Consider the following 23,634-nt stretch of genomic DNA (forward strand, 5'->3'; position numbering starts at 1 on the left):
AGTCCTGCTGTATTTCTCTTTCTGACGATGCAAAATCCCCACAACAGATGATCCAGCAGTTGGGTTGTTTTTTTGACCCAGCAGCACTGCTGTACAGCGGGGGATGGGCTGCTTTAACTGTTCGTGTACAAAAAATGGGTTTCAGAATTTAATTTCCAGAGATTAGTTACGGGCTGTAATTGTCAAATATCTCATTTTAATAATCTAAAAATGTAAAGAATGCATTTACTTTAACTTACATTAATCTCGTTTTAAGTTAACTGTTAACTGGGCTTTGAAGTAACGTAAATGTCGTCATATAACGTTAGTTAAGAAACTTAAGCCTTTGTCCTTAAGGGGACGTTTAAAACATTAAACAAAAACAGTAGAAAACTTATTTATTATCCAACAGGCATATCAAACAAGCCAACCTAAACGAACGAAGCTGGCGGCGTATTTAATGCCATGTAAAACTGAATGTAATGGCACTTACGTCTTTATATAGCCCTCAGTATTATGATACGTGTATAAATAGGTTTAAAAATATATTTTATATGAATAAATATGTTGATACAAACCTTATTTCTCCAAATATTAGTGTGCGTTGTGTAGTGGAGGACTTTTATTATGCTTTTATTTTCATATTATTATGTTTTATTTTTCATCCTATTTTTCATTTTTTAATTACAATCATAAGCTCATAAATTGTGATTCATATGGAGATCATGTTTTTCTGCTAACGTACAGAATTATGCTCTTTCTGTCTTCTGAGCAAAGTACAATGTCCAAGGACTTAAACATCATGTACTGAGAACAAGACATACGTTTTATGATTTCACTAGATTTGTGTTTAACTGTTTATGTTCTTAATCACTGACAAATTGAAGCTTATCTTCTAAATGACGTAGAAACTGATGACTACACATGTTTCAGCATCTTACTATAAATGTGTGTTCAACCTTGTAATCGGGGCTCTTAGGTTTTTAAACTTCTAGCACCATGGGGGTGAGAGCCTATTCTGCAGAATATATAAAATTCAGACAAAGAAAATTCTGTCGACAGTGTGTCTGTGTGATCCTTGACTTTGACTCTTAGTGAGTATTATTTGATGTGGCTAAAATTCCACGACAGTTGCATCTACGATTAATCATTATGCATCCCTAGTTTCTTCTTTAAGAGCTGGGTGTTGAACTTTATTGGACTTTTTTTTGCCTAAACTGTCAAATGTGACCACTTAACTAACCAATAAACTTCAGTCTTACTAAGTCTTTTTTGTGTGTTTGCAGTGATGTTTATTAACATGTATAAAATACTGATAAAACTATAAAACTGCACACTTACCTTTATAATGAGAGTCAAACAGGGCAGCAAAAAGGTCCCCGGTTCGAGCTCCGGCTAAGTCAGGTGGCCTTTCTGTGTGGGGATTGCATGTTCTTCCGGTGTCAGCGTGGGTTTACATTTTTTACTTATTAGTTTTTCTCAGTCTCTTTGGAGCATTTCTCAGATTAGAAATTGATTTTCAAATCATTTTGTTCAACCTCTACATCATCAAGTCAGTTGTGCACAACATAAAAAGCAATTTCTCATTGTTTTGGACAAATTGCAAACGCTTTAATACAATCATGCAGATTATTCTACAATTGTCTAATATACAATTTCGCCATTAAAATTATAGAAAGGTGAATTCATCACAGTTTATATCAGAAAATACTGACACGTATAATTGTGTAGGTACACTTGGTATATTGACAACATTTGGCTAAACATTTTGACTGTCTTGTTCATGAACAATGACACGCGGATTTGCTATTTTGATGGCACTGACATTTACTTTTGAGAGATGACCTACAGTAAGGATTTTGAACAAGTTACAGGCTTTTAAAGGACATCCATAATGTTGTGCAGTACAGATTGTTCTGAGAAATGCACGCATACATTTTAAGCTCCAAAGCAACTGAGAAAAACTGTAATAAATCCACAATGAACTAACATGAATAACTATATTGACATTAACTAACATAACCAAGAATTAATAGATACTGAAAAACGTCTCAGGTTACGTATGTAACCCTAGTTCCCTGAGAAGGGAACGAGACGCTGCGTCGCCATAGCAACGCTTTGGGGAACGCCTCGGCGTGACTAATCTGAAGCACGTGTAAAACATAAACAATGATGAGATAATTGTATACTGACCGTGATGCCGTGCGGACCAGGGGTATAAGAAGGCATCCTACACAAACACACTCGCTACCCAGTGCCGAAGCAAGTGCCTGCAGGGATGCAGGGAGTATGGCATGGAGACGCAGCGTCTCGTTCCCTTCTCAGGGAACTAGGGTTACATACGTAACCTGAGACGTTCCCTTTCGAGGAACTCGAGCTGCGTCGCCATAGCAACGCTTTGGGGAACGAGATGCCCACGCTTCCATACTACCAAATGCCTGCAGCGTGTATAACTGAACACAGTCAAGGCAAAAGAACCTGGGACCCTAAAGAGGAGTCTAGGTCTAAATCATAAAATCTGACGAAGGTGAGCGGCGAAGACCAACCGGCCGCATCACATACGTCCTGGAGTGAAGCGCCTGACCCTAAGGCCTTAGAGGCAGCCATACCCCGGGTAGAGTGGGCCCTCACAGCGACGGGTGAGGGTATACCCTGATGTTCATAAGCCAGTGAGATAGCATTTACTATCCATCTGCTCAGAGTCTTCTTGGTCACCGGTAAACCTTTTCTGGGTGAACCAAAGCACACAAATAACTGCTCGGACTCCTCCACTGAGCAGTCATGTGAACATATGTATCCAGTGCTCGCACAGGACACACCAAATTCAGCTTTTCCTGGTCCGCACTCCTGAATGGGGGAGGACAAAGGGCCTGCAGAACAATGGGCCTCGGCACATTGTTCAGCACCTTAGGAAAAAAAAAAAAAAAAAAACCTGGCTTTGGGTGTAGAAAAGCCTTAGCCATCCCTGGTGCAAACTCAGACCTGCAGGGGATACTGACAGGGCCTGAAGGTCCCCCACTCGCTTTAAAGAAGTAATAGCCAGAAGGAAGCCTTAAAGGCCAGAAACCTATCTGGCGAAGTCTCAAGAGGCTCGAACGGAGCCAACGAGAGCCCTTACAGCACGACCGCTAGGTCCCAAGTGGGCACCCTGGAGCGACTAACAGGTCGCAACCTACGAGTCCCACAAAGAAAGCGAGCCACTAATGGGTGTCTACCCACTGACGAGCCTTCCACAAGAGTATGGTAGGCAGAAACTGCTGCCGTTAAACCTTAATGGTGGAAGGAGTAAACTCATCAGAGAAACGCTCCTGCAGAAACCTCAGAACTACGTTGACAGGCAGTTATAACTGGGTCTGTCAGATGAGCTGAACACCAAGAGGTGAACATTTCCCACTTAAGGGAATAAAGTCGCCCCGTGGAGGGATAAACACAACCACGGGGGAAAGCATACAGACGTAGCCTCGGCCATGCCTGTACCATGGAAAACCACAGTGGGCAAAGTGTGGTGTCCTGGGATGCAAACAGATCTACCTCTGCGCATCCAAATCTTTTCCAGATGTGGTTCACCACATCTAGATGAAGTCTCCACTCCCACCGGAGATGTATGTTGTCTCGAAGGGGCATCTGCCACATTCAGGTGGCCTGGTATGTAGACTGCCCTCAGAGAGTCCAGAAGTGTATGGTAGGCAGAAACTGCTGCCACCTATATCTTAAAGGTGGAGTAAAGATGGTCTCCACAACCTCAGTTGGTAGCATGACATTCTTCCAAAGGAGTATGGTAGGCAGAGACTGCTGCCACCTAAACCTTAGTGTGGAAGGAGTCAACCCAGCAGAGAATTGCTCCTGCAGAAACCTCAGTACTACGTCAAGGGGCAGTTGACTGGGTCTGTCAGGTGAGCTGAACACCGAAAGGTGAATATTCTCTACTGAAGGGCATAAGCTTCCTCGTTAAGGGAGCTCTGAAGTTATCATCTGGTTCCCACAACCTCATTCGGGAGCATGAGGTCCTTCCAAAGGAGCATGGTAAGCAGAGACTGCTGCCACCTAGACCTTAAGGGTGGAAGGAGTTAAGCCAGCAGAGAATTGCTGCTGCAGAAACCTCAGTACTACATAAACAAGGCAGTTGACTGGGTTTGTAAGGGGAGTTAAACACCAATAGGTGAAATATTCTCCACTTAAGGGCATAAAGCTCTCTCGAGGGGTTGTCCAGACGAGGTATGACATCCTTCCAAAGGAGTATGGTAGGCAGAAACTGCTGCCACCTAAGCCTTAAGAGTGGAAGGAATTAAGCCAGCAGAGAATTGCTCCTGCAGAAACCTCAGCACCACATAAACAGGGCAGTTAACTGGGTCTGTCAGGTGAGCTGAACACCATGAGGTGAAGTTTCTCCATGTAGTGCCTAAGCTCCTGAGGGAGCTCTGGAGTAATCATATGGTCTCCACAACCTCAGTTGGGAGCATGACATCCTTCCAAAGGAGTATGGTGGGCAGAGACTGCTGCCACCTAAACCTTAAGAGTGGAAGGAGTTAAGCCAGAAGAGAATTGCTCCTACAGAAATCTCAGCACCACATAAACAGGGCGGTTAACTGGGTTTGTCAGGAGTAAAGTATGGTCTCCACAACCTCAGTTGAGAGACCTGAGCCTATGAGCCTGGCCCCCTCAGAGGCCAAACCAACAGGCCATATCTCTGGCAAGCTTCCTCCAGAACTTCTGTGGCAGAGTGATTGGGGAAAAAAGACAGCCACATTGGGCAGTGTGTGCGGTCCTGAGACGCAAACAGATCCACCTCTGCGCGTCCAGATCCTCTCCAAATGTGATTCACCACATCTGGCTGGAGTCTCAACTCCCCAGCAATGGGTGTTGCCATACAGGGCATTCGCCATATTCAAGTGGCCTGGGATCTAAACTGTCGTCAACGAGCACAGTTTGTCCAGAGACCACAATGTCATTATCCCAAAATCAATAATGTAGTGATTTTGGCCCTCTCAGCTTTCCATACTGTACTCCAACCTGTGGGGAGTGCGTTGGGTCAGCGTCACACGCCAGTAGCGCGCACCCAAAAACAGGCCTTCGGATGGAAACCAAGGTCTTCTCCACAACACCAGAGCACGCAGGCAACAATGCGTGACTTTGATTGCAGACCTCCTTAGAAATTTATTTAAGAAACCACCAATGTGATGCCTGTCTAGACAAACACATGATGGCTCCTCAGGTCTAGAAGGAAATGGGACTCCAACCCATACCATCATCATTTCCAAGGCAATTTCAGTGCCATAGCCGATGATGAGTTTCAGCGATTTTTGACCCTTTTGGCTTTCCATAATCGCAACAACCTGTAAGGGATGTGTCTGTTCTCAGCGTAACACGCCAGCAGCGCACACCCAAAACAGTCCTATTTATTTAAGAAACCACCGATGTGATGTCTGTCTAGACAAACACATGATGGCTCCTCCGGTCTAGAAGGAAATGGGAGTCCAACCCATACCATCATCATTTCCAAGGCAATTTCAGTGCCATAGCCTATGATGAGTTTCAGCGATTTTTGACCCTTTTGGCTTTCCATAATCGCAACAACCTGTGAGGGATGCGTCTGTTGTCAGCGTCACACATCGACAACGCGCACCCAACACAGGACCTTGGGACAGAAGCCATGGCTTTCTTCCTGTTACCAAAGCACGCAAACAACGGTGCGTGACTTTGATCATGCGAGACGGGTTTCCCCTCAGGAAAAACCCTCCCGTGTTGAATGGAGGCATAAGCTCTAATGTAAGGAATCAGTCCTCGGATCTGATTGCATCACAATCGGTTTCAGTAACAGCATAGCACTGAGCCGCATCACTGAACGATTCCCCTCCTTTTGGAACAATAAAGTAAAGGCTGTAATTGCTGTCATTTCTCATGTGGAGGTTCTACAGCCTCCTGCACAAGAATGTAGCCATGCTCCACTACTGGAGCCAGCTGTATGCAGATGAAGGTTAATGGCGGCTGCCTGTCGTACTACGCACCGAAAGGGAAGCAGGCACCCATGAATGAGGTGTGAGCTGCTTTGCTTTAATAAGAAAGTGAGTGCCACGAACGAAGACGTCACCCGCCTCAGCAGATGAGGGTCTCGAATCGTAACACACAAAATCATTATCTGACTTATGGCGCACCAGCGGCCGATCAGGAGAATAAATGCTGTGCACAGCTGTACAAGCAACACACAGCATAGACACAAAGTCACTGTTTGACTCATCGAACAATGACAAACAGCTCATGCAGGCTGTGACAGGCAGATACACATACATAGTCTACACATACAGGTGTAAAAAACGTATGTATATATAATACCTCCGTACTGTAAAAAGAGGAGGCTTCACGTGGAAACTGCACGTTTAGCCTTAAACAGTAGGCGGATTATGAAGAGGATCCATCGGAGACAGACAGCTGAAAAGATATGGCTCTCACGCAGGGCGCCTTCCCGATCCGGCGAGAGAGAGAGACTTCACGTGCAGGCGGAGATACCGCCGCCTGCACGAAATCATATGGCGACTCCCAGGAGCGCAACCGCCGCTGAAAAGCGGGATCGCAACCGCGAGCCCAAGCTTCCTAGAGAGTGAGAGACAGATGTCACGGGTGTAGGCGGGGATACCGCCGCCTGCACGCACAAGTGCAGTCACCGCTCTGCCTCGACAGAAGCGGGACCGGTTCCTCGAGCCTGAGATATCCTTCTCCAAACGCGAAGCTGGAGCGTAACACGTGCACGGGAATGATCACAGTGCACACAGCCAATATCCTCAAAAGCCAACTGTGCGTGCTGCGCTCGAAGACACATATACATGTGTATCCTTGTCTGTGATATCGCGCTGACAGGGAGATACACATACTTGAACTTCTTGAACATACTTCAGATTTATGCAAACATACACGTAGTCACTTGCTGAGGCACTAAAAGCGAGTGTGTTTGTGTAGGATGCCTTCTTATACCCCTGGTCCGCACGGCATCACGGTCAGTATACAATTATCTCATCATTGTTTATGTTTTACACGTGCTTCAGATTAGTCACGCCGAGGCGTTCCCCAAAGCGTTGCTATGGCGACGCAGCTCGAGTTCCTCGAAAGGGAACTATATTGTTGATTGTTTGTTCATGTTAGTTAATGGATTTATTAATGTTAATGTTAAAGTGTTACCAAATATTCGATAAAAACTTTACTTTGACATTAAAGCGTGTGAATTACAATGTTTTTTCTTTGAAATGTAATAATTTTTACTAACCTTTTACAATAAAAGAGAAGAGTTGAGAGAGATGAGAGTTTGGTGCTGCTCTTTGTTGACTGATGACGCGTCACGGTTGTCACGGCAACTCAGCTCTCATCTAGAACTTAATGCAGAAACACTCAACCTCAATATACAATATAAAAATACAACATAATTTACTATATTACTGGTTTCATTGTCAATAGGATAAAGTCTCTCTTTTAAATGTTTTTTCCTGAAACTTTATAACACAATATTTTGATTATTAAATAGGACTTGAAAGGTGTGTCCCAAATCGCACACTTATGCCTTAATCTAAGCCATTTTCTAGTATAATAGTGTAAGTAGTGATCACACTAAAAATACCCAAAAATAAAGTGTACTTTAAGTATCTGGATGATGCACTCAAAGAGTGCAACGCTGGAAATTAATACAATCAACGGCTTCCCATATGGCAAAAAAATAAATTTCTCTGGCCAAAAATATTTTTAAATAGATGCTAAATACATTTTGTAAAAAGCAAAGCTTAATTTAATATTCTATCTATTTGAAAAAATATTTAGTTTAAACCTTCATATATAAAATGTATTTCAGGGGCAATTTTACAACCTATACAGCAAAATAAAATTCCTGGCCAAAATATAAATGTTTTATAAAATGTACACGTATGTTTAAAATATAAAATTATAAGTATATTTAAGCAGTTAAAATATAATTACTTTTAACATTTTCAAAACTTTTCTCCCATGCGATGTGAATATAAATGCTTTAAAATATATTGATTTTTAAATTACATTTCAAAATATACTATATATATATATATATATATATGAAGAGTTTGCTTCCAAAACGCGATAAACGCAATTTTTGAAAAAAATGATATACTGCCAAAATCAGTATTATATCAGGTCAGTAGTTAAAAGTAAATAATTAATTTTACGCAAAATCCAATACCCGCCGTGATATTCTGTCATCTTTTCTCCCTTTTTTCCCAAAATGCAACAAACGCCACTCCTGCTTTTTTACAGAACGCAATAAATCCATTTCTGATATTACAGCGGACCATTCACGCAATGTAAACAAACATGGCGGGGCGCTGAGTACACGGAATCCTAATTTTCCTCATCTACTTTGTACTTCGTGATCAACAAACAAAACAAAATAATACTTTAATAGCATTGCCAAACCTGTGATGGTTTTCTGTGACGGGAAAGAAACGTAAGCCATCAACAGCTAATAATTTCCGCGAGAGGCACTCGGTTGCTTGTTCTCCAGACAGGATCAAGCTTCTCATGCTAAAACATTGTGTTCTTACAAAGTAAGTGTTTTGGTTAATGCCATTAATGTTTATTTTTTAATCATTGTATACACTGTAAAAAAAAATTTCGTAAAAAAACGGTCAAATGACTGGCAGCTACGGCTGCCAAACAAAAACCGTAAAATTAAAGTAAAATTTCTTAATTCCAAAAAAGATCAAAAACAATTAATTTACAGATTTTTTCTTTAAAAGTTCTGCAGAGAAATACTGTTATTTTACGGATTTTCCCCAGATTATTATGGTTAAACACCTTTAATAAACTGACAGCGCTGAGAGTTTTGCAGAGAAATACTGTTATTTTACGGATTTTCACCAGATTATTATGGTCAAACACCTTTAATAAACTGACAGCGCTGAGAGTTTTGCAGAGAAATACTGTTATTTTAAAGAGTTTTCCCACATTATTATCATAAAACACCTTTTATAAACTTATAGCAATTAGAGTTTTGCAGAGAAATACTGTTATTTTACGGATTTTCCCCAAATTATTATGATCAAATACCTTTAAAAAAGTGACAGCACTAAAAAGTTCTGCAGAGAAATACTGTTATTTTACAGAGTTTTCCCAGATTATTATGATCAAACACCTTTAAAAAAGTGACAGCACTAAAAAGTTCTGCAGAGAAATATTGTTATTTTACAGAGTTTTCCCAGATTATTATGATCAAACACCTTTAAAAAAGTGACAGCACTAAACGTTCTGCAGAAAAATAATGTTAATTTACTGATTTTCCCCAGATTCTTTTGGTCAAACACATTGAATAAATTGTCAAGACATGCTCAAGATAGTAAATTAAAAAGATTTATTAAGGATTTTAAGTGTGTAAAAAAACTGTGAATATACAGTGTAACATCTCAAACATCGCTAAATGTATAAAATGTAACGAAATCTTACATGAAATAGATGAAACATTTTACTGTTAAAATCATATTTCTAAAATCATACATCAAATTCTCCTAAAATGTAAGCTTTATGGCTACTGTTAAATATTCTAAACATACTGAAGTAGTACAAAACAGACACATTAACAAGATAACACTTTCACTGTTTCACACAACTACAGATTCTATCACAGATGTAAATTTGCATTATTAACCAATTCTTTATAAACAGCCCCCATAAGTAAAGGATGAAATAATTTATCTATTCTATATAATACAAAAAATGATGGGTTTCTGTCAAACAAGTGTTGGATCAAAAAGGGACAAACCCAAACCGTTGGGTTGGAATTTAACCTATGCCTGGCAGGTTCAAACCAAAATGCTAGGTTGTTTCGTCCCATTTTTGACCCAATACCGGGTTGAACATTAGCCAGGACATTTTGTGACTGCATGGTTACTATTGTGTAATGATGATGTATATAATTTGTGATAAATTAGTAAAGCAAATTGGCAGATTCTTTTTCTTTAGGCAACAGAAAAAGTACATAAATAAGATGTTTATTTACTTGTAAACCGACTTAAATGGCCTTAAAACAATTTGAAGCTATTTGAAATTAGAGGCAACAAGTGTATTTTAAACACAATGATCAAAGATGCAACATACTTGTAGCATCAGGTGAAGTTTTGTTTTAAATTTGGTTTGTTTGTTTGTTCTATAATGTAAATATCATAATTACAATTGTTCTATAATTTCAAAATAAAAAACGAATGGTCTGACTTCAGGTTTGTGAAATTACAGTAAGTTAAAGAAATAGTTCACCCAAAAATGAAAGTTCTGTCATCATTTACTCCCTCTCTCATGTTGCTACCTGTTATAAATTTCTTTGTTCTGATGAACACGAGAAGACACTTTGAATGTTTGTAACCAAACGGATCATGATCACCGTGGTGTTCATAGAATGTGTGTGTGTGTGTGTGGGGGGGGTTATATTGATGCATGATATACATTGATGCATATTGTCTTATATATATATAATGCATACATATACAGCGGGGAAAATAAGTATTTGACACATCAGCACCCTTATCAGCAAGGGGATTTCCAAGTGGGCTATTGACACAAAATTTCTACCAGATGTAGCCATCAAGCCAAACACCGAATTCATACAAAGGAACATTTACAAGTTGATTCATAATAAACAAAGCGAAATGCCACAGGGAACAAGCATTGAACACAACTGATGGCCTATAAATGCTTCTCATTACCCAGGAGGCACACAGGAAAGACTTCATGATGGGTAAAAGCAAAGAACTTTCTCAAGATCCTCGTAATCTTATTGTTGAAAAGCATTTTGATGGGAATGGTTATAGGCGCATTTCCAGAATGCTGAATGTTCCTGTGAGCACTGTGGGGGCCATTATCCAGAAATGGTAAGAGCATCACTTCACCATAAACCGGCTACAATCAGGTCCTCCCAAGTAAGATCCCTGTCCAAGGAGTGCAAAGAATAATCAGGAGAGTTCTCCATGAGCCAAGAACCACTCGGGCAGAACTTCAGGAAGACCTCGCATCAAGGTCTAAACTATAAGCAATGCACTGAACCGCCATGGCATCCATGCACGCTCACAACGCAAGACTCCATTGCTGAAAAAAAAGCATGTTGAGGCTCGGTTAAAGTTTGCGAAAGAGCATTTGGAGAAGCCTGTGGATTATTGGGAGACTATAGTATGGTCAGATGAAAGCAAAATTTAACTTTTTGGCAGTCATTCTACACACCATGTTTGAAGAAGAAATGGCACTGCCCACCACCCCAAGAACACCATACAAACAGTTAAGTTTGGGGGTGGAACCATAATGGTTTGGGGCTGCTTTTCAGCAAGGGGTACTGGCAGACTTCATATTATTGAAGGCAGGATGAATAGAGAAATGTACCGGGACATTCTGGATAAAAATCTGCTGCCATCTACCAGAAAGCTAAAAATGAAAAGAGGGTGGACATTTCAGCAAGACAATGATCCCACACACAAGGCCAAGGAAACAATGAAGTGGTCAGTCAATCACCTGATACAAATCCCATAGAAAATCTATGGAGAGAACTAAAGATCACAGTTCATAAAAGAGGCCCAATGAACCTTCAAGATTTAAAGACCATTTGTATGGAAGAATGAGCCAGAATCACTCCTGAGCAATGAAGACGACTGGTCTCTCCATACAACAACTAGAAGCTGTAATCACCAACAAAGGCTTTTCTATAAAGTATTAAATATGTGTGTTCAATACTTATTCCCTGTGTCATTTCGCTTTATTTATTATGACTCAACGTGTATACTTAAATGTTCTGATTTCTTTGTATGAATTCAATATTTGGCTTGATGGCCACACCTGGCTATATCACTTAGAAATCCCCTTACCGACAAAAACGCTGATGTGTCAAACACCTACCCTCCCCACTGTATTTTAAAAAATAAAAATTTAAACAATGATCAGATATACATTTCTTAACGAACATGCTTGTTCACAGGCGCCAGTTTCTTTTTCCGCCGGTGGGTGCTCGTCACAACGTCAAGCAATGCTTAGGTTACTTAGCAATGACAGATGCTCTGGAGCACCTACATGCTTTGAAAAAAAGGAAGTTTTGCTGTGAAGATTGTAATTAATTTGTTTGTGACGTGCACACCATCGCGGGTCCCACTTTACCATCGTGGGTCGCACTTCACCACCGTGGTTGTGTGTGGTTATGACAACCGTCACAGCCCTAATCATGAGCCCCATTCACTTCCATAGTAGGAAAAAATAATATTATGGAAGTGAATGGGGCTTATGAACGGTTTGGTTAAAAACATTCCTCAAAATATCTTCCTTTGTGTTCATCAGAACAAAGAAATGTATACAGGTTTGCAACAAAATGAGAGTGAGTAAATTATGACAGAATTTCAGTTTTTTCCTATATTGGTTCTACACGGAAATCTCCCGGAAGTTAGGTTTGGGCCACAAAAGCGTTTATGTATGTTACTGTCGCTGAAACCGTCTATAACAGGGTTCCTCAAATCCTACCCTGGAGAACCGCTGCCCTGCAGAGTTCAGCATCAACCCTGATCAAACCCATCTACCTCAGGTATGTTTGATTAAAGAAGACACACAGTCTCTCAATATTTTACCATGTTCTCATCTCAACTTAGATCAATTAATACATACTTATCTTTTTTCAATGCATGCACTTCCAATCCCTGTACAGCGCGTCGTGAATGCGCCAGCATTAAGCCCAGCCCCATTAATTCCTTAGGATCCAAACAGGGATTAATTTAAAAGCCACCAAACACTTCCATGTTTTTTCCTATTTAAAGACTGTTACATGAGTAGTTACACGAGTAAGTGTGGTGGCACAAAATAAAACTTTTGTTTTGTTCCTAAGGAATGAATTGGGCTTGGGTAAATGCCAACACATTCACGACGCGCTGCACAAAGACCAAAAGTGCACACATTGAAAAAAAGGATTTGTATTGATTTGTCTAAGTTGAGGTGATAACATAAAAAATATTGAAAAACCTGTGGTGTTTTCCTTTAAGGTTGAAGCTAACTCTGCAGGGCACCGGCTCTCCAGGGTAAGATGGGAGGAGCCATGGTCTATACAGAGATAAGACGAAAAGAAAATGCCATTAATATTTTTTTCAAGGCAGTTCCCTTCAGATGGGGCATTCATATAACAAACGTTGTGTCTACAATACAGATTGGCCTGAAATTAAACAAGAAAAATCTGTACAGTTCCGGCAAGTGAATCTGTGCATATAAAATGTTTTCATTTGTGAAACAGGTGGAGAAAGCAACAAATTGTGCCATTTTAGCTTGTATTTTCAATATCAGTATTATATCAGTTTTACATTTTTACCTGGGGCTATCTTTTAATTCAGAAACATACAGTAACTATACAAGTATATTAATATCTAGCATAAGTATACAAATATAATAAAATAAACATTACAAATACCAAAATGTCAGAGATTCTGTACCAGATGTGACAGATAAAGAAAAATTCTCCAAGCTGCCAAAAATCACCTTGATCCTTGGTGCATCTAGGGGATAAAAAAGAACACAATATAATTCACTGAAAAGTATTGTACCTTTCCTTTAAACAAGATTATTTTTTATTAACATTTTTAACCAAATTTGACACTGAAACATTCTGGCAGTGTAAACTAGTGATGCCCGCATTGAAAAATATAGGGATGTATTAATTAGTCTAAGTTGAGGTAAGAACATAGTAAAATATTGACAAACTGTGGTGTTTTCCTTTAATATAGAGATAGAATAATGATAAACATTTTTATAACATTATGTAGACCCACAAATTAGTATTTTTTGTAAAATAAAATGTGCTTCCCTAACAAAAGAAAGTCAGATACATCAGGGATGGCACGATAATTTTTATTTCTCTACACTATGCCTTAAAATTGATAAAGCTGGTTTTATATTTGCCAGTTAATACTTACTAGTGTTGGATTTGTCTTTCTGTTGGTGCCTATTCTTACTGTAAACAATGCTTCAATGTTGATCTAAAAGAAAAAAGAAAGAATTAATGTGTTTCATCTTTAGCAGTTATCACTGTTGGAAAATGGAATTTAAAAACATGTTTAAGCCAAAAATGTATCACCTTTTCAAGACGAGCATGCTGTATAATACATTTCTGAGAAGTTACTATTATTATTATTAAAAATGGTAGAACGTACAAAATATATTTTTTATCTACCATCATCAAATGTCCCATGTTCCCCACATGTATGTGGTATAAGGAACACATGAATTAGGGTCAGCTTACACTTTAGCTTCTTCATCAAATTTTCTTTCCGATCAAATGCTCTTTTTTAACACTGAAGCACCCTGCCCTCTTGGAACATGTAGCATTATTTTATGTGGAGGTCATTTTAACTGAAACAGAAAATCACAACCGAACTGTCGAGAAGACCTTCCCTATTTTTTAAATGATCAATAGTGTTTATGGCACAGTCCAGCAAAGTCGCATTTCACAGCTTGTGAGCGCCACAGTTGTATTAAAATAAAATCACAATTAAGATATAAAGTGTTATTACAGAATAAAAACAATGATAACAGTGATATGTAAATTTTGTTGGTGTGTATGCAGCAGTGTTTCTCTTCTACTCATTACTGCTGTTTATAATGTTAAGGCCGTCTAACTGATTGTGATGTTTGATCTCCTCCAAACTGTTTTTGGCAGAGACTCCTACATATGATCCACTCTGTGCTGTCACGCTGGACCGGAGCACCCTGTATGTTTGTGCATTGTAGTGGCAGACTTCATTCACCCCAATGGAAAGCATATTTACACTGTCTGAATCATTCCTATCCCCTACTTCATGCTAAGAACTAGTAAATGTATGTCTTATCTCATGTGCGTGTGATATCATGTTCTGTGCAATTTAGGGGGCAGGACACTTCAGCATATAACTAAAGAGCATTTGACTGAACAGGAAATTTGATGAGAAGATGAAGTCTAGGATTGTGTCATAAAAATTCTAGAGTGACGTTGCTCATGAAGTCACAATCGTGCAGAAGCATGTAAATGCTGTTAAAAACGCTAGGCAGACACCAATTGTGAGCGCTTGCCAACGTTTTTGGCAACGTTGTTGTAGTATTTGTCAATAATTTCCAATAATATGCGAACACAGTCTTTATATATTGGGATAAAATTAATACCTTATGTATGGCGTGGTAGGAGACTTCTCTGGAGCTTGAGGGGGAAACGCACACAAAAACAATATTAGTCATTTTATTTAATGGGATGTGGACTTTCAAAATTGAAACGTTACTCACCAGCTTGAGATAAAACACATTCTCGGTCTCATTTTGACTTAAGTCCCAGCGATCCACAGTAGATCCTAGAAAAAACAGGATTGTATAATCTTCTACAGAGCCCAGTGATCAATTTACACATTCCAAATATACATTACTATTTATCAGTGGCGAACCGTGAGTACTTCAGCTGGGCCTTCAAAATATGCAATGAAGTGCAAATGCCTCTCCATGCGCAATTACGCATGGCGCAATAAATGAAAGTCACAAATTTAATGGATAGGTTCTACTTACTACACCGCCTTAATTCTTAAAAACAGGAAAATGGAGACAAGTGAGCATGGGGGAAAAAACACCAAAATAAATTGAGAGTAGTTTGTTTTTCATAAATTTTAAAATTCAGAATATAATACAAGGCTATTCGTATTTCGTTAAATCATACAGTGAACGTGTAAAAATTCTGAGCACGCAAAGTTAAATTACAGAATAGGCATCGTTTGCCTTTAAATGCAGTTTTAAAGTTTAAAATTACTTTAATCTAACTGATAAACACAAATACAGACTCTGCTGCTCTGTAAATTTGCATTTAATTTTTGTTTTTTTGTAAATATATATTTAGCTGTAGGATAGCTTGTTAGTCTTTTTTCATAAGGGGAAATATAGCACCCTGCGTTCTCAGTGCACCTCCTTGTGGCTTATAACTGTTATATTTTGCGGGCTCGCAAAATCCCTAGCCCGAGCCCCGGTGAATGTTTTTGCATTCTCTGAGATTTAGTTAGGTAATTATATTGTATGTAATTCGGCGTCGCCTGCAGTCATTACTATCCTCAAGTAAAACTGTCAGGAAGTGAAAGTATATTATTAAACCCATTATTTTTCTCGTGTTCACGTCTGATATGCGCTGCGCAGCTGCACGCGTATCTCTCGGCTGTGCTCTTCACGAGTACCCGCTTAAGTAATTTCGTTTTTACCTCAGCCCTATCAAACTAGCCACAACGTCAATCACGTTTTCTGCCATTTACCTCAACCACTCTCACCGCAGAGATTCGGGCCATTAGACGGTCTATGATTAGGACTTCTTCTTCTTTGGTGTTTTACGGCAGCTCGCATCCAGCTTGTTGCATGATTAGGACTTCATGAAGGCTTACAATGCTTTGTTTTTTACCCGCCCACTTGAAATCAAAGCGTGATTGGTCGATTTGCCCGTCACTCTCCACACCAAAACACATAGCTTGGCCTTCCTTGGGATTCTTGAAGTCCTAACCAATGAATGAGCCAGTTTACCGGGCCTTAATAGAGACAGACGATTCTGATTGGATATGAACCTGACAGTAAGCTTAACGTTAGAACATAGATGAGAGAAAATATATTACATGTATTAAATTAAATTAAATATAAATTTAAACATGTAAAAACATATTTTTATTGAATACTTTATTATTTATTAGTATTATTATAAAAATATTTTTATTAATTTTTTTAGGCCTTCTCTGAAGGCGTAGAAGGCCCTGAAGGTTCCCCACTGCTATTTATGCTTCAAAATAAACGCACTAGTATCACTGATAATCATAATACGGAAAGTACGTCAGGATTTTACGGTCGCAGATTGATTTTAGAGTTTACTTAAAAACTTCGACGAAACTTCTGCTTATATATTATCAACATCAGCTACAGAGCGTGTCAAATGCTTCATACCTTGGAACAACATGTATAACTGCGAAACATTTAGCTTGTTAACCAAAGGTTTTATTAGCGTAGTTACAAGAAAACAAAACACGACAAGAAGCCTTAACGTTACTATAAACGTCTCATCAATTTCAGACATCACGTTATGTGAGCTTGACCTAATAACGACTAACAACACACATTACATTAGCGGTTCTTACATTGATATTTGCAAATATCGTTCTCGGGCTAATCGCGGTTAGCATCTTACTTGAACACTTTCTTTATGCGTCATTAGAAAAATGGTAAAGTAAAAGGTATTTAACTGCTGCAGTTTTCCATATGTCCGGTACCCGTTGGTAAAAGTCTTTGTCCATATTATGTTTTCTAACTTAAGTTCAACCGAATAAAAAAATACCCGATAGAGGTAACCAATTATAGTAAAAGTCAGTAGTAGTGGACCAACCGATGTACTGCTGCAGTTCTGCAGAGTGAACTCCTCCCTCCAGCAGCATCAGAGCGGGGTAAAGTTAGTTTTGTTTTGGATATTCGTGACACATTCGGTACTGAACGGCAATGAGCCCAAAATAAAACATATTTATAAAAAGAGCAAAGCTGATAATGTTTCACAACCTTCATTAACAATGGTTTATATCCATATGATAACCACTGACCCGCAAAAGCCGTCGCAGAAGCCGTCGCAATCTCAATTGTGCTGGAAAGCGCTCTCTTGGCGGAGCCGCAAGTAAGGGACCGTGGGGAAAGTGCAGGTTTTCTTGTTTGATAAGCGGTGTTTTTGTAATAGCTTTTTTGTAAAATATCCTATGAACAACAAACCAGTGTCATTCAGTACTGGAGGACAGGGGACATCTTTCACAACTTCTATTTTAACCCCTACTGGTGAAAAATGGAACTGCATGTCTAATATAAACCTTTTTTTTGTAATAACTTTGTCCATCGGCGAGACAGAGACATCAAACAACTGTCGTTAAGTACAGAGGGACAGGGGACATCTTTCACAACTTCTATTTTAACCCCTACTGGTGAAAAATGGAACTGCATGTCAAATATAAACCTTTTTTTGGTAATAACTTTGTCCATCGGCGAGACAGAGACATCAAACAAGTGTCGTTCAGTACAGAGGGACAGGGGACATCTTTCACAACTTCTATTTTAACCCCTACTGGTGAAAAATGGAACTACATGTCTAATATAAACCTTTTTTTTGTAATAACTTTGTCCATCGGCGAGACAGAGACATCAAACAAGTGTCGTTCAGTACAGAGGGACAGGGGACATCTTTCACAACTTCTATTTTAACCCCTACTGGTGAAAAATGGAACTGCATGTCTAATATAAACCTTTTTTTTTAATAACTTTGTCCATCGGCGAGACAGAGACATCAAACAAGTGTCATTCAGCACAGAGGGACAGGGGACATCTTTCACAACTTCTATTTTAACCCCTACTGGTGAAAAATGGAACTGCATGTCAAATATAAACCTTTTTTTGGTAATAACTTTGTCCATCGGCGAGACAGAGACATCAGACAAGTGTCGTTCAGTACAGAGGGACAGGGGACATCTTTCACAACTTCTATTTTAACCCCTACTGGTGAAAAATGGAACTACATGTCTAATATAAACCTTTTTTTGTAATAACTTTGTCCATCGGCGAGACAGAGACATCAGACAAGTGTCGTTCAGTACAGAGGGACAGGGGACATCTTTCACAACTTCTATTTTAACCCCTACTGGTGAAAAATGGAACTACATGTCTAATATAAACCTTTTTTTTGTAATAACTTTGTCCATCGGCGAGACAGAGACATCAAACAACTGTCGTTCAGTACAGAGGGATAGGGGACATCTTTCACAACTTCTATTTTAACCCCTACTGGTGAAAAATGGAACTGCATGTCTAATATAAACCTTTTTTTTGTAATAACTTTGTCCATCGGCGAGACAGAGACATCAAACAACTGTCGTGCAGTACAGAGGGACAGGGGACATCTTTCACAACTTCTATTTTAACCCCTACTGGTGAAAAATGGAACTGCATGTCAAATATAAACCTTTTTTTGTAATAACTTTGTCCATCGGCGAGACAGAGACATCAAACAAGTGTCGTTCAGTACAGAGGGACAGGGGACATCTTTCACAACTTCTATTTTAACCCCTACTGGTGAAAAATGGAACTGCATGTCAAATATAAACCTTTTTTTTGTAATAACTTTGTCCATCGGCGAGACAGAGACATCAAACAAGTGTCGTTCAGTACAGAGGGACAGGGGACATTTTTCACAACTTCTATTTTAACCCCTACTGGTGAAAAATGGAACTGCATGTCAAATATAAACCTTTTTTGTAATAACTTTGTCCATCGGCGAGACAGAGACATCAAACAAGTGTCGTTCAGTACAGAGGGACAGGGGACATCTTTCACAACTTCTATTTTAACCCCTACTGGTGAAAAATGGAACTGCATGTCTAATATAAACCTTTTTTTTGTAATAACTTTGTCCATCGGCGAGACAGAGACATCAAACAACTGTCGTTCAGTACAGAGGGATAGGGGACATCTTTCACAACTTCTATTTTAACCCCTACTGGTGAAAAATGGAACTGCATGTCTAATATAAACCTTTTTTTTGTAATAACTTTGTCCATCGGCGAGACAGAGACATCAAACAACTGTCGTGCAGTACAGAGGGACAGGGGACATCTTTCACAACTTCTATTTTAACCCCTACTGGTGAAAAATGGAACTGCATGTCAAATATAAACCTTTTTTTGTAATAACTTTGTCCATCGGCGAGACAGAGACATCAAACAAGTGTCGTTCAGTACAGAGGGACAGGGGACATCTTTCACAACTTCTATTTTAACCCCTACTGGTGAAAAATGGAACTGCATGTCAAATATAAACCTTTTTTTTGTAATAACTTTGTCCATCGGCGAGACAGAGACATCAAACAAGTGTCGTTCAGTACAGAGGGACAGGGGACATTTTTCACAACTTCTATTTTAACCCCTACTGGTGAAAAATGGAACTGCATGTCAAATATAAACCTTTTTTGTAATAACTTTGTCCATCGGCGAGACAGAGACATCAAACAAGTGTCGTTCAGTACAGAGGGACAGGGGACATCTTTCACAACTTCTATTTTAACCCCTTCTGGTGAAAAATGGAACTGCATGTCTAATATAAACCTTTTTTTTGTAATAACTTTGTCCATCGGCGAGACAGAGACATCAAACAAGTGTCGTTCAGTACAGAGGGACAGGGGACATCTTTCACAACTTCTATTTTAACCCCTACTGGTGAAAAGAGGAACTGCATGTCTTACAATAACACTCTTTTTGTAATAGCTTTGTCCATCGGCGAGACAGACACATCAAACAAGTGTCATTTAGTACAGGGGGACAGGGGACATCTTTCACAACTTCTATTTTAACCCCTACTGGTGAAAAATGGAATTGCATGTCTAACATTAACTCTCTTTTTGTAATAACTTTGTCCATCGGCGAGACAGAGACATCAAATAAGTGTCATTCAGCACAGAGGGACAGGGGACAGCTTTCACAATATCTCTTTTTAACCCCTACTGGTGAAAAGAGGAACTGCATGTTTTACAATAACACTCTTTTTGTAATAGCTTTGTCCATCGACGAGACAGACACATCAAACAAGTGTCATTCAGTACAGGGGGACAGGGGACATCTTTCACAACTTCTATTTTAACCCCTACTGGTGAAAAATGGAATTGCATGTCTAACATTAACTCTCTTTTTGTAATAACTTTGTCCATCGGCGAGACAGAGACATCAAATAAGTGTCATTCAGTACAGGGGGACAGGGGACACCTTTCACAGCTTCTATTTTAACCCCTACTGGTGAAAAATGGAATTGCATGTCTAACATTAACACTCTTTTTGTAATAACTTTGTCCATCGGCGAGACAGAGACATCAAATAAGTGTCATTCAGTACAGAGGGACAGGGAACAATTTTCACAATATCTCTTTTTATCCCAACTGGTGAAAAGGGGAAGTGCATGTTTAAAATTAACACTCTTTTTGTAATAGCTTTGTCCATCGGAGAGACAGACACATAAAACCAGTGTCATTTAGTACAGGGGGACAGGGGACATCTTTCACAACTTCTATTTTAACCCCTACTGGTGAAAAATGGAATTGCATGTCTAACATTAACTCTCTTTTTGTAATAACTTTGTCCATCGGCGAGACAGAGACATCAAATAAGTTTCATTCAGTACAGGGGGACAGGGGACACCTTTCACAACTTCTATTTTAACCCCTACTGGTGAAAAATGGAATTGCATGTCTAACATTAACACTCTTTTTGTAATAACTTTGTCCATCGGCGAGACAGAGACATCAAATAAGTGTCATTCAGCACAGAGGGACAGGGGACAGCTTTCACAATATCTCTTTTTAACCCCTACTGGTGAAAAATGGAATTGCATGTCTTACAATAACACTCTTTTTGTAATAGCGTTGTCCATCTGCAAGACAGACACATCAAACAAGTGTCGTTCAGTACAGAGGGACAGGGGACAGTTTTCACAATATCTCTTTTAACCCCTACTGGTGAAAAATGGAATTGCATGTCTTACATTAAAGGAATAGTCTACCCTTTTGCCATATTAAACAATGTTATTACCTCAACTTAGACGAATAATACATATCTATCTTTTTTCAATGCGTGCATTGTATAGTGCGTTGTGAATGTTTTAGCATTTAGCCTAGCCCCATTCATTCCTATGGTACCAAAACAGAGAAGCCACTAAACACTTCCGTGTTTTCCCTATTTAAAGACTGTTACATGAGGAGTTATAGGCCTACCAGTAAGTATGGTGCCACAAAATAAAACTTTTTTTTGGTACCATAGGAATGAATGGGGCTTACACATTCACAACACACTGCGCAGTGCACACATTGAAAAAAGAGATGTATGCATTAATTCGTCCAGGCTGAGGCAACAACACAGTTCAATATGGCAAAAGGGCAGACCATTCCCTTAACACTCCTTCCGTAACAGCGCCGTCCATCGGCAAGACAGACGCACCAAACAAGTGTCATTCAGCACAGAGGGAGAGGGGACATCCCTCACAACCTCCACCCCAACCCCTACTGGTGAAAATGGAACTGCATGTCTAACATTAACACTTGCATGTCTAACATTAACACTCTTTGTAATAGCTTTGTCCATCGGCAAGACAGAGACATCAAACAAGTGTTGTTCAGTACAGAGGGACTTAAAATAGAAGTTGTGAAAGATGTCTCCTGTCCCTCTGTACTGATCAACACTTGTTTGATGTGTCTGTCTCCCTGATGGACAAAGTTATTACAAAAAGAGTGTTAATGTTAGACATGCAATTCCATTTTTTCACCAGTAGGGGTTAAAATAGAAGTTGTGAAAGATGTCCCCTGTCCCTCTGTACTGAACGACACTTGTTTGATGTGTCTGTCTCGCCGATGGACAACGCTATTACAAAAAGAGTGTTAATGTTAGACATGCAATTCCATTTTTTCACCAGTAGGGGTTAAAATAGAAGTTGTGAAAGATGTCCCCTGTCCCTCTGTACTGAACGACACTTGTTTGATGTCTCTGTCTCGCCGATGGACAAAGCTATTACAAAAAGAGTGTTAATGTTAGACATGCAGTTCCATTTTTCACCAGTAGGGGTTAAAATAGAAGTTGTGAAAGATGTCTCCTGTCCTCCAGTACTGAACGACACTTGTTTGATGTCTCTGTCTCGCCGATGGACAACGCTATTACAAAAAGAGTGTTAATGTTAGACATGCAGTTCCATTTTTCACCAGTAGGGGTTAAAAAGAGATATTGTGAAAACTGTCCCCTGTCCCTCTGTACTGAATGACACTTGTTTGATGTGTCTGTCTCCCCGATGGACAAAGTTATTACAAAAAAAGGTTTATATTAGACATGCAATTCCATTTTTCACCAGTAGGGGTTAAAATAGAAGTTGTGAAAGATGTCCCCTGTCCCTCTGTACTGAACGACACTTGTTTGATGTGTCTGTCTCGTCGATGGACAACGCTATTACAAAAAGAGTGTTAATGTTAGACATGCAATTCCATTTTTCACCAGTAGGGGTTAAAAAGAGATATTGTGAAAGCTGTCCCCTGTCCCTCTGTGCTGAATGACACTTGTTTGATGTTTCTGGCTCGCCGATGGACAAAGTTATTACAAAAAAAAGGTTTATATTAGACATGCAATTCAATTTTTCACCAGTCGGGGTTAAAATAGAAGTTGTGAAAGAAGTCCCCTGTCCCTCTGTACTGAACGACACTTGTTTGATGTCTCTGTCTCACCGATGGACAACGCTATTACAAAAAGAGTGTTAATGTTAGACATGCAGTTCCATTTTTCACCAGTAGGGGTTAAAATAGAAGTTGTGAAAGATGTCCCCTGTCCCTCTGTGCTAAATGACACTTGTTTGATGTCTCTGTCTCGCCGATGGACAACGCTATTACAAAAAGAGTGTTAATGTTAGACATGCAGTTCCATTTTTCACCAGTAGGGGTTAAAAAGAGATATTGTGAAAACTGTCCCCTGTCCCTCTGTACTGAATGACACTTGTTTGATGTTTCTGTCTCGCCGATGGACAAAGTTATTACAAAAAAAAGGTTTATATTAGACATGCAATTCCATTTTTCACCAGTAGGGGTTAAAATAGAAGTTGTGAAAGATGTCCCCTGTC

General features: G+C 39.4%; 1 long non-coding RNA gene across 1 annotated transcript; it reads right to left on the minus strand.

Moving 5' to 3' along the window:
• Positions 1–13,192: 13,192 nt before the first annotated feature.
• On the minus strand, positions 13,193–15,367 carry LOC129455170 (uncharacterized). Its single transcript, XR_012360313.1, has 4 exons — positions 15,244–15,367; positions 15,127–15,160; positions 13,905–13,967; positions 13,193–13,487 (listed from the first exon to the last, which is right to left on the minus strand). It is a non-coding gene; the product is annotated as an uncharacterized lncRNA (long non-coding RNA).
• Positions 15,368–23,634: the final 8,267 nt, after the last annotated feature.

Source organism: Misgurnus anguillicaudatus, chromosome 21, assembly GCF_027580225.2.
Source record: "Misgurnus anguillicaudatus chromosome 21, ASM2758022v2, whole genome shotgun sequence".
Taxonomy (NCBI): domain Eukaryota; kingdom Metazoa; phylum Chordata; class Actinopteri; order Cypriniformes; family Cobitidae; genus Misgurnus; species Misgurnus anguillicaudatus.